General features: G+C 26.5%; 1 protein-coding gene across 2 annotated transcripts in view; it reads left to right on the plus strand.

Moving 5' to 3' along the window:
• Window positions 1-409: 409 nt before the first annotated feature.
• The window catches only part of LOC136986572 (phospholipid phosphatase-related protein type 5-like), a 38,725-nt gene continuing 22,919 nt past the window's right edge, over window positions 410-16,215 (plus strand). The window contains exon 1 of one of the 2 annotated variants that reach the window (XM_067284152.1): window positions 410-630. The gene's annotated coding sequence lies outside the window, so the exon portion shown is untranslated. Of the gene's footprint in view, window positions 631-12,325; window positions 12,466-16,215 lie in introns of those variants that run through there. The other variant, XM_067284151.1, reaches the window with a different exon arrangement.

Consider the following 16,215-nt stretch of genomic DNA (forward strand, 5'->3'; position numbering starts at 1 on the left):
ATAAATAAAATAATACAATATTGTGCTTTGTACGTGAGTGATATTTCATTGATTTATATATATGCCAAAGAGATATAAGGATTAAAGCAATAAAAAAGATATCGAATAAAGCATACAATGGAAGATTCCCAATATAGTAAAATAATAACGGTTATTTTACGGATCAGTACATCTTAAACAATCGTTAGATTTCGTGTGATTTGTTAAAATACTAACAAATTAAAAAGATATAAAACATTCTCTATATCTTACGAAACAATTTTTGTTATTATTACTATTCATTATGAATTGATTTCCTGTGATAACAAACACTATTATTTATTATTATCGCTATCGCTAGATGGCGCTAAAGGTTAACGAAGGCTTTATCTATAATAATAATTTTTTAAAGTAAAATTTTTTTATTTGTTTTTTCCAATACGCAATTACGAAAAGTTCTTTTCGGATGTATTTATTATATAATTTTACATTGTTACTCGGCACATTCTATTACTAAAAACGCCTTAGCGAATCCTAAATCCTTGTTCTGTTAATCGAGAGGTGTTACTGCGATCTTTCTTCCAATATTGTCAACTTCTACCGAAATAATAGTTGTTTTTTCACATAAAAATTACCGCATACCGCACAACTGTAAGTATATTCTTATTTTTATCCTTCAAAGATGTAAATATAACTTATATTTTAAATTACAAAAATGATACGGGATTAAAATAGGCTATAACTTGATCTCCCGTCTTAAAATTTTGTAAAGGTTAAATTGAAATTTGTTTCTGTTATATAATTGATATCTATAGATCAATATGTATTTCTGTATGTTAAGAATCAGTCTCTACCAGAAGTTCATTATAATAAGACAATAAGCAATGTAATGCAATTAGCATCAATCTTCTGGTGTTATAGTTAATTTTTCCTCTTTCTTTTTTAATCCGTGATGAAACTGTAAATAATATAAAATGTATTATTTTTTAAGGATTCGAGTTTGGAATCGCCAAGCTTAAATTAATCGATTTATCGAGTAAATTACATTTCAGATTCATTTAAAAGTTCGCTTTGTAACTAGGCTTAGAGTCTGCATTGCTTTTCCAAGGCCATTGTTTACGGTAAAACTGCTTTCCTAACATCTGTTTAGAGTATTTCTCATGAAAGTTGTTTATTATATAAGGTTTTTCGACCACGCGACATAATATTTTGCACGAGAACGGTCGAGTGAAGAGGTACGGTGCATGACATCCGGGTCAAAAAAACCAAGAAATTTTCTTAGGATCCGCTCGGAACTCGAACCCAGTCCCACATAGCAGTAGATTGGTGCTTTTACCGCTTCGTTCAGCTGAAAGTCTTATAAAAAGATAATGTAATAGAGTTGTAACGTTTTGCTTACTATTAATAGTTGAATTGTCAATACTAGATAGATTATAATTTAATGTTATGATTTTTATTGAAACATTACTTAATATTGTACGTAAAATAATAAAATATAATCACAATAGTGATAGTCTGTGAAGAATTATTTTAAAAATATTATCACCTTAATGATTATTTAATTACAACAAATTTTCCATGAATGTAAAACGAACACTGGATTTTAAAAAGTAGTTGTTTATCCTAATTCACAATTCAATAATTATGCAAGTTATAACTCTCAATAATGCTAACATCTGGCATATTAATGATATACGACATACATTGGATGTTATTTGCATTCAGTTAAGCGTGACAATATATATGTATGAAAGGTCACTTATTGATCCTTTTAGTCGCATGTTTCGGTATAGTCTCCAATTCCAAAATTGAAACTAATTAATCTGATGTGATTGAATGCAAAATATCTTTTAAAAGCATCGTAATATAAGCGCTCACGTCTACTTTAAATGCAGTTATAATGTCCATTTATACAAAACAAGATCTATGTTCACGATTTCAAATTATATTATCGCCTTACAGTAAACTCAGCTGAAGTTATACGATATTTATACTGTTAAAACATAGGACTTACTGTATATACCAAAATACATCCTTCAATATAGCCATCGCCTTACATCGCAACTCTTACTTTCTTATGTGTAAAAAGATATTTCATTGGAATTTGACTTATTTCAGAGCTCGTGATAAAAATTCTTGAAAAATAGATTATCAGAAAGATTGAAAATATTTAGTAGATAAATAAATACCGGTATCAGATAATAATTTGTAAGAGTTCATCTGCGATAAGTACAGTAAATAATAACAATAACATGTAAAAATTTAAACATGGCATTGGAGAAAAAAAAACATTTTTAAAAATAATATTTTTTAATTTTTCAAAATATAACCAGTAAAATAAGTCACGATTTTCAATTTGAAAGTAGCTTTCAATTGATCTGAAAAGCAAATTGGTTTATGAAACAGTTATTCAGATACATCCTAAAGATATGATACAGTTCATATTTCTATACTCAAACCTGCATATAGAGGTCTATTTATTCTGTTATTTTCACATAAAATAATTCAAATACTGTATATAAAATAAAATATTAAGCCATTTAAACATATTTTATTTGAACTTATGAATTATGAATTTAAAAATGAAGTATTAATGTTTTTGCTGGAAACATTAATTATTAAAGTGATTGATATTTAAAATATAACTGTGATGTAAATTTGATATTAAATAGGCACATTAAATCCTTGTAATATATTTTTAATAAATCTAATTTCCTTCAAAATTATGTTTTTCATCTATGAAGGGATACAATATTGAAATCATTTTCTATTGTTGAACAGAAGCTATTGATTTTAATATACAAGGGGGTTCAAAAGTAGATATACAGTTGTTATTATGGAGAAAAAATGTAGGAGAAAACATTTATTTTTGTGCGTAAATTGAATTACAAATAATACGAAATAAAAGATAAAAATAACATTGAACACCAAACATTATATTTCTCAGATTTACAACTGTATACCTACTTTTATACCCCCCGTAAACATTTAAAGTATAAAAATTATATTATTAGAGTACTAAATACAATAATATGTTATACAGGTTATAAATATACTGCAAAATGTTACAGTATAATAATATAAAATAATAGAAAATGTCTCATTAAAGTTTAATTGATATTAAATTAAAAAATACATAAGATATTTTCTATCAGATTTTTAAAATAATATATATTGTAAATAAGAAAGAATGACATATTTCTATTTTAAAATAAAGTAAGAAAAATATAAGAAAATATTCATTAATATTAGCTTTAAGTAGAAAAACTCATAAATTTTTTTTTGTATTGATTATCGATTAAAACCGATTTTATTTAACCTTACGACTTAGACCAAATAGTTGAGCATTAAGTAATTTAAATTTAACAAGAGTTTAGACAAACTTCGAGACTTCTCTGACATCATTCTGTCAATCTACGTAAGCACGTGTAGCTTAGAAGTCACTTAGATGAAATGTGACAACTGACAGAAGTTGTCGATGTTTTTAAATTTGATATTTACAGTGTAGGCCTATTCTTTTCAAAGTACAAATTTAGAAAAAGAAATTGGGGTCTGTTCGATTAGTTGGGATACGGTACACTTTTACGTGTATGTCAATTTGACTTTAATTCAATTTTACAATGAAAAATTCTGAAGAATGACGTCAAATTTACGTAAAAATTGTACTATCCCATCCAATCGAACAGACCTGTAGTCTTATTAGATTTCAACTCCAACAGTATTGTATAAACTATTATTCAATATTTTTTTACATTTAAATGTACGACTTCAATCATCAATTCTTAAATAAAATTAATTGATGGAACTTCCGCATGCGCTTAACTTTTAGAGTAAGATTTGAGGCCCGGTTCAGACGAGCGGAATTTCTGCAGGACAGCGACTTAGGCTGAATTCACACACGATGGAACGTCGCCACTTGCCAACATCATTGCCCAAGGTCTATAGACCTTGTCATTGCCGATAGCAAAACTTGCTATGGGCTATTGCATCGTATCGAATAATTCACACGAGCGGATGTGGCAGTTGTGCGCATAGTCGTTATATCGTCCTCCTAGCCAGTCTCATGTTAGTTTCTTTTATTACAGGCAATGGCAAGTTATCCCACGGGGAAAAAAATGCAATTGCCTGAGCTCCACCAACAGGAAGCCCTAAATAAATCTTTTATAAACTCATTAATGCAATAAGAACACTAAAATTTAAATTTGGCGCCATATCTGGAGACCCTGGATTGTCGGTGTGGCCCAGCACTGACTCAGCGCAGAACTTAACTCCTTCCGCTCTGTGGGCACTAAGAAGACTTTTTTTAGTAAGCTCATTACGGTTCGACCAAGCCCAAAATGGGGGAACCGGATGTTGAAGGATGAAACCCGACATATCCGGATGGACCACCCCCGAAAAATCCTTGAAATTTTTTGACCCGGGTCCTCCAAAGCGGCAGACATCCTCCTTAACTGCTCGGCCATTCGGACATCCGTAGGGTGTCTACAGAAATAAAGCAACGCGCATTCGTTCCGTAGAAATTCTGCTCGTATGAACCGGGCCTTATACATCGTAATTTAATATGTTAAATTAATAAAATGCAAAATTTATAAAGTATGCAAATACTTTATAAATGATAAAATTTACAAAAGTTATTTAAAATAAAATGTTTGTTCAGTATAGGGATTACAGCGCTTTAACATAGTTTCAAAAATTGCTGATTTTCTTGCAGGAATTGCTGAATTGCTTGCAATTTACCTGATTTTTGGGCAATTTTTTGTATTAATTTACATATGTACTGATAATGTATCTAATACAATAATGCACATTTTGATTTTTATTCTTTAATAAATTTACCCACTTATTTAACAATTGTTTAAAAATTTAACACACAATTGATATACATTAAAGACTTCGCGTAGATAGGATATCGAATAATGTGAAGTTATAAACTATTTAAAATTAGCTGAGTTGCATGTTTAATTGGAAAATTTGCATTTTAAAGAACAGGGTGGTCCATGACTCAGTTAATCAAAACTATTACACCAAATCAAGACTATCAAATATACTGGAAATTCGTTAATCAAATATGAAAGATCTCATTTGGAACAGTTTATTTTTTATAAATCGCTATTTATAAAAAATAAACCATTAAATATTATTAATAAAAAATTCATAAATAGTTTATTTAAAAGATAATATATATTTTTAAACTTGTTTATGATCAAAACAATTGTTTAAGAGTACTGTACATAAATCAAGTAAATTTATGTAAGACGTTATCTTATGTCAATCCATTAATATTAAATTATATTATACTTTCATAATTCAAAGAGTCCATTCAAATTTCTGATAAAATTACAATATTACAAGGAAAAAATACGTAGATCCTTCTAATTTTGTTAGTTTCTAATAACCTTGCCACAATAAATATAGGCAAGGACGATAAGGTCATGAAGTTAAAAGAAATTTGAAGAAATCTCAGCAGCATTCTTCACATTGTTCCTTCAACGTTGCTTCCATCAACCTTGATAAATTTCAAGGATAACTTAAATGTTATCATTTTATCTATGTCCTTAATATATCTCCATCATTCCTTAAAGAAAATTAGGAGAAAAACGAATTTATATCATTATATTTTATTGAAATTTAAAAAAGACTTTAACTAAAAACAAGAGATAATCTCTTACCAAAATATAAAATTGAATTAAATCAGAAAATGAATAAAGAATATATATTATTTTTCTCGTAAATAATAAAAATATATATATAATTAAGTATCTAAAGAAACTACTGCATCTCTCTTAAGAGCATTTATATTCTAAATACAGTACTTATATTGGCAATTACACATTATCTTATCGAAAATACAATAAAGAGTTTTTGGAGTGGCAAACTTTAGATGAAAGCTTCAATTTAATACTGTTAAAGAATTTCTATTGGAGTGATTTCTAAGAAATTCTACAGAGCTAATTTAGTTCAAGAGATTTAAAAATCGTGTATTTAAAACACATACCTACTACTGAAAGGTAAACTGATATATTAAAATTATATCATATAACAACAACAATTTAATACAGCCATGGATTTTAATATATTTGTAGAAGTATACTGTAAAAAATTTACATGAAACCTAGCAGAAATCAGCAAAGAGAATGTTAAAACAGTCATTATTTCTACAATTTCTTGTTATATAAATATAAAAATATCATTAATTAAAAGTAAAATCCTTATTTAAAGTACTTCTTGATATTTATATTTATTTTTCTGGCATAAAATTCGTTAATAAAATAAGACAGAAACGTGATAATTTGTTATCAACAAAGAGACAAAAAATGCCAAAGAAAAAGCTACGAATATGATATTTAAGATTCCAAAAATATTTTCCTCTCATCTTAAGATTGTAAAGGAATTCAATAGATGCAACTTGTTTTCTGATGGACGAGACATCTATTCAAGGACGTACAAGAACGACATGAAGGTTTCTTGAAAAAAAGAAAAAAAAAAAAAAACAAATTGAAAAAATAAAAGAGAGAAGATAAACAACATTAAAATTATTCTGTAAAGAATAAACATTTCCTTTGCAAATAACATGTTCTTCATAATACAACCAACACTAAATCTATATCCAAACATTTACAAAGTAAATACACTGAACACACTTCCTTACAAAGCTTAATTTTATATAACATGGAAAATAATTTATTTCTAATTTTATTATATTTTTGCTGTCGAATTTTACTCGTATAAAATGTCTATCAAATATGACGAGTAGATATGGACCAGGATATGGACTTGTTATTGCGATCGTTGATATATGTGGACCAGTACTTACATAAAACCAGTTTTGTTTTTAACAATAACTTGTTCCATTTTATAAGACCTCATTAATTTCTCTACAAAATCTCAATCTCTTTCAATCTCACTTTCGAATTATATATAATAGATTTTTTTTTAAATATTAGCCAATACATTAATTTCTAGCTGTAAAATTACTTATAAATCTTATTAATTAATTTATTTTTATTAAAAACAGTTTGTAATTATTTTCGTTCGGGTTTTTTCTTGTTTAAGAAATAATTTAAAAAAATATTTTACTCAAAATATTAAAATTTAAAGCCATATTCTTTAATTTGATTTTCACTAAAGAATTTTTTAACATTGTTTTTTAAATATAATTATGCATCTCTCTCTATTTTAAAAGCATTTAAAATTTTTAAAAAATTCTTTGTGTAATTATATAGCGTAAGAGTGAACAATTTAGAGTATTATATTTTTTTAACGTTCGAGCAAAACCCGGAATCGCATCAATGTTCAGCCAAGCATTACTAATTTCTGTTCAGTGAAATATGAAAATTTGTAATTGTTATATGTTATTACATTTATTAACTTTTGAACGTAAATACGGCTCAAAAAATGTAATTTTCTATCGTTAAACTACATATTTACCGCTTAAATGTACACAATATTGTAACCTTACCTGGTCGAATAATGAAGAGCCAGACGTTTGACCATCTGTTTGCAGTTTTCATACCACCAGTTCTTTGCACTGAAGGTCGTGCTTCCAACTCTGCCTTAAGCCTACCCTGACCCACTCACGAGTCCTTCGTACATACCTACGCTGTATCTGGCTTTGCCGTTAAACAAACTGTTTATAATTCTTTCCACTTCCTGTTAATATCGATGAATATCAGAAGATATTACCGGAAAATCTTCATTATACCTTAAAAAAAAATTGAAACATTGTTAATCCCAACTTCCATTCATATACATTTAATACTATTAATTTCGACTAATGACCTATTTAGTGATTGATGACGTTTGGAACGATTTAATATTCCTGCGTAACTCGTTACTTCCTAGTAATATTTATAGATTTTAATATTAAAATATAATTTATTTTAATTTAAATTAAAAATTCGCACACCTTTGCACCTTTCCGGAAGACTCGAATAGACGTTTTATCGATTTACTTAATTAAAACAAAAATAAAAAAAATTATTCTTTTGCATTAAATTTCCGAATTATTTAAATATTTATCACTTAAAATAAATTGAAAATATCGAGAGTGAAATAAGATCTATAAAATAAATTTAGGTCAATAATAGGATAAAGGCCGGAGTGTAATTAAATGGAATGAAAAGATATAATTTACTTTATTTTTTCTTTTCTTTTCCTACTCTTAAATTAGTTGCATGTTTCATAAAAATCATGATCAAAGAATTAAAATTAGTATGACGCAGCTAACTGATATGTTTAAAGGTTGACAGTAAGCTGGCTGTCTGAAAGATAAGCAGCAGACGTCTGACCTTTATAAAGAAATTACTGAACTGGCCATTCAGTAAGAAATGCTTGTTAGCGATGTAGGAGACAGGTAGTTATCGTCGAATGGAACGATGTTTATCTGCTCATATTACCTATAACTTTGCTATAAATGTGATTAATGAAATTCAGCAAAGTTTAAAAATGGCCGCTCGTCTGTGGACTAGTGTCAGAGAACTTCTCTTCCTTAAAACCTGTATATAATCCTGTAATAACTAAGCAAATAATACTTCCTTTAAGTTAAAAAAAAAAGCTAGCGAACACAAAGTTTTCTAAGCAAACTGTAATTAAAGTTAGAAAAAAAATAAAAAAAAGCATCTTTCGCTAGTAAATCTTTAAAATACAGGCCAATTTCAATTCGTGTATTTGAATAACATCCTCGAATTATATTTAGATTTTGTTTATTATTTATCTAGATTAATAATTCATAATATTCTTTAACTGCATTACAATGAAATATGTTATTATACCTATTAGAATAAATTACATGAATAAATTCAACACAAAGAGAACAAAGTATGAAGTATGATATGAAATGCTATTATTCAATTCATAAATAAAGTGATAAATTACTATTAATTCTTTTATTAAAACCATAATTATTAAGCCGAATATCGTATAATATTTTATTTTATTATGATTACGAAGGCGAGATCGAAATTCCAATTCTCTATTCTGTTGTGAATAATCACGATAATATGATAATGTTGTATTTTCTGTATAATAATATAAAATAAAGGTTGTACATGTAAGAAAAAATTATTATAAAAGTATCTTTTGAGTATTTTTTATTCATTTTCTTTTAAACATTTTTTTTATCCAAGAAAAAATAAAATAAAATCAGCTTAATTGGAGAATAATGCTTACATAAAAGTTTAAATAAAGTGAAAATTTAAATTAAGATGTATAATAACAGAAAAAAATTGCGTATTTAATTTCTGATATATAAAAATAGCCTTTTTCTACGAGAATTATTCAAAAAATAAAGTATTTTAAATTTGGATTAAGTTAATTTTCCATCAATTCAAGTTGAATGAAGAGGTTTCAGAAATTTTAACCGATTACATCTTAAAAATGTACATAAACATTGGAAGAAGAAGGTTAAATAAATATAAAATTCTTTTAATTATTAAAAATTAAACAGGGTACTAACGATGCTTATCGATTAGTATGCTAATACTGGTCTCAGATAGAGAGATCCAAACTGTTCGAATCAGTTCGGATTAATTAAATTAGTCTATTTAAAATCACCATTCTTACAGCTCATTACAGAAGAATTCAATTATAATGCTATCTATTCTAATTCCGCTTGACAATTAAATTAATTTCCGATGTTATTCATGAAAATATTCAGAATATTTTTACTGGTGTATTCATCCCAAGTGAATATATGACAAGTATTTCGAGTATCGATAAAACTCATATTCTTAAAATTTCATTTATTTTTATCATTAAATATGATATTATATAAGGAAGATTTAATCATTTAAAATTATTTTAAGGAGTATTTTCTTTCTTTAGGCTATTAAAATAATTTAAATTGAATGAATTGATCTCCTCATTAGAAACTTCTTACTTGATAGCATTACATGGGGAAGAAAGAGAGTTTTTATTTTTATCTCGAGTATGCAATTCGAATTCATTCTTCCATCAATAAATCTAATTCCTCTAAGCATTTTACACGCAAATTATAGAAAAATCTCTTATTTGATCAAGCTCTATTCAGTGAGAATTTCCAATAAAACGAATAACTTATCCAATTTCATAATATTATATTTAAATGAATAAATCTTATAAATTCATTCATCAATTCCGAGCAGTAGCATACGTTCTACTAAATATAGATTTTTAAACACCGTGACCATATTTTCTTGAAGAAAATGAAAACAATCCGAAATGCGTTCACGTGACTAAGAAACAGTGTGTTCATTGGCTCATTTTACAGTGTTCAAGAGTAAAATCAAGAAATTCTATAAAGGAATGCTGTAAATTCATTACATAATAAAAACATTTTATAAATTTATGATTTAATAACGGCTACTGTCAATGGTGTAGCCAATGATTTAAATTTAGATGGAGGCTAACAAATAAATTTAAATTTAGTAGTCAAATAAGCTTTTATATTTTCTTAACATAAAAAATCTGTATTAGTAGTACATTAAAATTAAAATTCAATTATTACTATTATGATTATTTTCTATTATAACTTTTCTTTTTTGAGAGATTAAAGCCTCTCTTGAAGCTGTAACCCTGAATGTTATTAGCCTCTTCATATTATTATAGCCTCAAGAGAGGCTAATAACGTAGCCAAGAGTAGCTATGGGCCTCTCTTGGTTACGTCAGTGGTGAGAATATCCATCCAATTTACGTAAATTTAGTTTTAAAATAATGTTTTCGTAACCTTATGACGTTTAAAAATGTTTTAAAACGTTTTATAATGTTGTATGTTAAATACAGGATGAAATTTAAAAAATTTACATTTAAATTTTTCTATGGTTTACATTATTCAAGTATTTTTATAAATTATTGTCTTTTGATTTCGAAAAATAATCGTGCAATAAATGGCATAAATGTAATTGCGTAAGAAAATTAATTGAATTACGGAAAATTCCATTAAAATTTTTTACCTTTATAAAAGTATTAATAAGCAAAAAGCGCCATCTGCCAACAATTATAACAAACATTTAATAATACAATCAATTGAATTAATAAATCAAATTAATTATTGATGTTCTATAATTTAGTAATATTTAATATTATAAAATAATATCTTAACTTATTTAAAAATAAACTTATTTTTTTCAGATTAATCATCAATATATTAAATTTATATCATCAGTATATTTTGCAGACATTTTTTTGTAATTTTTTAAATATTAATATTAATAAAATATTTACTTTAATAAAAATCTAAAAATAAAATTACTCATTTTGAAAGGAATTATAGGAAAAAAAAGGGACGAAATCCAATTATTAAAACTTCTAAAATTAATAAAATTGTTAAGTTTTAAATGAGAAATTTAAAATGTAATTATGTAGTAACTATAATGAAAGATACATTCATTAAAATGAAACAAGTAGATTAATAAAGTCGAGATCTTGTAGATAATTTATACGAGTTTAATTTTCGGTCTCAATCGAAATGACTACATCAACCAGTTTCATATTCTTTAACTAGTTGTCTAGTACAGCCAATGTTCCCCCCTTTTCTTTTTTTTGGCTTCAGGCACCTTTATTGGAGAACCGGTCGAGGTGCAACTGAATGGGAATCGTTTTCAAAAGCGTTTACTCGATACATACTTCATATAACATTTTAAAAAATATATCATATTTTTTAATTTTCAATTCTTTACACGCGTGGTCCCAAGCTATAGCACGTAAGAGCCCTTCTTTACTTTCTAACAAATAAGAAATTAGCATATGGGGCCCTAAATTGTCTCGTAGCTCGAGGCCCGAAGCTTACTCTTTTCTCCTGTAAGCGGGCCTCTAGCACCTTCATTAAAGGTAATAGAGGCCCTAAGCTGTTTAGCTTACATTTAAATTTCTCTCTTCTTCATCGAGTTAATTTGCAAATATATATATATATATATTTGTATTCATTTATTAAATGCTTTAACCAAATAGCATGAGATTTTTCTATATATTAACATCGATGATTCATGTGTTTTTTAAAAATCTAATTATAAAATTATACAATAAAAATATTTATTTAATATTATAAAAAGAAAAACGTCCGTAACGGATAATAAAGGATAATATTATCATATCGAAGGAGATTTTGTTAGTGTAAAATTAATTGCAAGCGTAATTAAAACAACAATGAAAACAAACGTATCCATAGAAGACGAAGATAATAAAGATGACTGCATACATTAAACGAAATCAAAATGAATGAATTTTGAAAATGTAATCGATAAATTAGATTTAAACCTAACCCAATTTGATTTATTTTTTATCTACCAACCTATAGAATTATTTTAATCTGGGTAAACAACGTGATCCAAGCAACCGAAGTTCGTATTTGTTTCTGCATGATCTCCAAAGGGGCTCCAATGCGCATGCGTCATCGTGCCCGTCTGGAAACAGAGAGGCATCCACTTCCTAGCGTCAACCGTCTTTTCTTTTTCTGCCGGTTCATATATTAACTGCGACATTTTAGTTGAGAGAAGAGAGAAATTATAACACGTAAGTGAATTATTAAGCTACGTAACGCTTCTTTCTTATTCGATCTATCTACTTATGTGACAAAAATTCTTTCCATTATGCTACGGCAAGCATGCCTGTTAGCATGCCTCTGTCAAATATACAAAGCCGCTCTTTTGCTGCATTTTCTATAAATCTAAATATATTAAAATAAAATATACCAGTTTTAAATGTGTATAGATCTCGTGTTATCAACAACAATGCCAAGTTTTGATTTATGATATGTGGAAACAAAAGATTTAAAAATGAAAAAAAAAAAAAAAAAATTATATTGTAGAAATGGCATCTACCTTCTTTACGTAAATTTCCCATATTTAACCTCGTGTATTTTACTAATTGCAAGAAATTCATCCAGGTCGTGTTTTGATCTGTTAATTCCCTTCATACCCTCGTGCGTCACCCTGTTTGATGACTCATTGTCTACTGCTGAACCACCGGACCAGTATCAATCGATGCTCGCTCGTCTGGTCCCCAGTTTCCCGAATTAAATAAATTCGAAATTGTTGTTAAATGTGGATTCCTAAAAATATAGATCCTCTTTCTTCCTTAATCTTAATGTTTATGCGTCTCGCAACATGTTAACTGTATTTCTAAATCAATACTATTTGCGTAAAATATTCTTCTGTTGTAATAAACCTTAAATCTGCACAAATGCTACACTATTAAATACATTAGCCAATATTAAAACTGGCGGATTTTATTAACTAATTTAGTGAAGGTGTTTAAATCATGCTCTTGTAGGAATTTTTTGATGAAAGGCGAGAAAACGGCGGATCCAATTATTACTGTATTTTGAACTTTAACGGAATAAATTGCATATAACTTTATTGAAATACATACATACACACACACACACATATATATATATATATATATATATATTAAATTTTAAATATTTTTATCCTAAATAAATGCTTATTTATTTAAATTATTTAATTATTTTTTAAATCTAATATTTTAAGTTTTAAATTTTAAGTAGAGGCGTATCGTTAGGAGGCATCGAAAATGCATTTATACGTGAATTTCTTCGTAGATATGTCTAAAAAAAAGGCTTAAAAAATCTAAAGGACTAAGGCTTTGGGAGGCAAATGCCACTCAAAAGCTGCTCTTAAGAATCAGAGGTGTATTCAGCAGGAAAATGCCTCCTGAATACGCCCCCGATTCCCAAAATAAAGATTTATTATTGATATATAACAATGCTAAATATTTCACAATTCGAATTTGTAGACTATAATTAAGAAAATCTAAAATGGCTATTTATTTTAAAAAATTATAATAAATATACTTTTATATTTTACGAAGAATTTAAACTATTAAATTATTTATTCGCTATAATTTTGGTCACTTTCAAAATTATAATTTTTTTACTGAAGACGTTCAGGCTGCGATTAGGACTTTGATCTCAAAATTCTGTAACAGGTCATTAGAACTGGACTAGTAATTTGAGTCGGTTGTTCTGTAGAATTTATTTCTTATTTCATGCTATAAAGCATTGTTTGTATATTCATTTATCTTTTAATTTAAAATACATTTTTTTAAATCAATATTTCCTGCAAAATAAAAATAAAGGTTCACGAGAATTTATTGAATTTTAGCCAATTCGTTCGATTTAAATTCATATGTATGGTAAGAATATTCAGTTGTTTTTATTTAATATTTTTCCATTAAAAAACCTGATAAAATATAAGATTTTTCCGAAGACCATTACAAAAATAACACTGCGATATCTCGTCTATACGTGACAAAAATACCCGAAACATCAAAGATAGGTAAGAACTGTAAGAACGATTTTTAAAAATTTATCTTCGTACACCACTCTGAGGTTCATTTATAATTGAATGAGGTTAAACTTTATAAAGATAAAAGTATTATTCTCAAAGATTTCACTTAAAACCTATTATTTTCGATAATAAATTAGAAAATAAACACTAATTACTACTATAATCTTTTTTTAAAATATAAAATTTTGATACTTGACATCTTTATTTTTGTATTTTGAAGCGGTTAATAAAGGGAATAACAGTATTGAAACGTAAAGTAACCACGAGTTTACAGTGCGATTTAAATGAATACTGTATAACAATTAACGTTACTCTATTGTAAACATTTTATATAAAGTTTATTCTTAAAATTTTTCTTCAAAATAAGTTTTTAAATTAATAAAATATATAAATTATCTTGCACATAATTGAAGGCATTTTTGCATATGTTAAAATCAATTATACTAACGTGGCTTATATTGCCTATCTTTTATGCCATGATTTAAATATTAAATTGGTTAAATAGAAATTTAGAAACAACCCCACGGCATTATTAATATAATTATGGAAAAATATAGCGATAGAGAAATATCGATCTCACCACAACACGCTGTTTTCTAATGGATTAAGCACTTTGGTCTTATATGTACTACTCTGTTTTTCTATCATTTTCATCTGGTTTCTAACGATGTTTCGGGAGTTTAAACTTCGAAATTTTTAAATTATATTTATTTTTTATGACTTTATAATGACAGTACAATATTAGATAAGGACACACTGTAAATATTTTAATTAAGAATAATTTTTTGGAGTTTTTATTTACAATAAATATAGTCGGTAACCTTTAAACGACGGCCATTTTTCGTGAACGTTTTTGAATAAAAATACGTTAAAAACCTCCAAACAAAGACCATTTTTTATGTTCCCGTCAGTGGTCGTTGTTTACAGGTTTGACTGTACTTGTATAAATTTATTTAATTATTATTATTTTTCCTATTTAAAACCCATTTCATGGTGCAGTACCATAAATTAACGTTTGAATATTATGTTAAGTTATTTGGGGCAGTATTCAATGGTCTTTCGGGGGTCTCACCTTATAAATAAATAAGTAAATAAATTTCTCAAATTGTTTAATTTTACGGTTAAATTGTAGTTTATTTTTACATGTTTTTTTACTCTAAAATTTTAATTTTTAAGCAAGATTTTCTTATATGGTAGATTTATGAAAACAATGCGAATATTAATAGAGTATTTTAATCTAATTTAATCAATCTACAATATTATAGAGGAATATAGAAATATTTCATTACATTATATGCTGTATATATACGATAAAACTCAAAGTAACCGATAATTTTTAATGGCAAAAATCCTCTTCTCGCTTCTTCTTTTTCTTACGTTCTTATCTACCGTATTAAAAATGAAATTTCTAAATATAAAAATTCCATTTAAAATTAATTAAATATTTTTATTTTTTTATTTTCACTGAATAATTTCAATTACAATTTGTCACAATTATATTAAAAATTATAGCATAAACTTTTGAAAATTATAATTTTCTTTTTATATAATTAAATAATGTTAAATCTAAAATACAAAAATAATAGTATTTTCTTATTATTTATTATTATTATTTCTTTATTTATAAGTAAAATTAAAATAATATATATAAGTCAAGGATTATGTATAAAAATAAGTATAAATTTGGAATTGAAATAAAAATCTGCGAGGTTTTATATAATAAATTTTTATATATTATTTAAATCTTGTAATTTTCATATGGTTAATTCTATGTGTAATGATTTTATATAGAAATAAATTATATAATGATAATGACATTATATGCTTTAACTAGGTTATTCCATAAAGCAAATTTAAGGAATTATTTCTGAATTTACAGTACGATTTATATAGAAAATATTATGAAATAAACGAAAAATTACAATTGAAAACTAAAATTGTTTAACGAATT

Source organism: Centruroides vittatus, unplaced genomic scaffold, assembly GCF_030686945.1.
Source record: "Centruroides vittatus isolate TY-2023 unplaced genomic scaffold, ASM3068694v2 scaffold_1152, whole genome shotgun sequence".
Lineage (NCBI taxonomy): Eukaryota > Metazoa > Arthropoda > Arachnida > Scorpiones > Buthidae > Centruroides > Centruroides vittatus.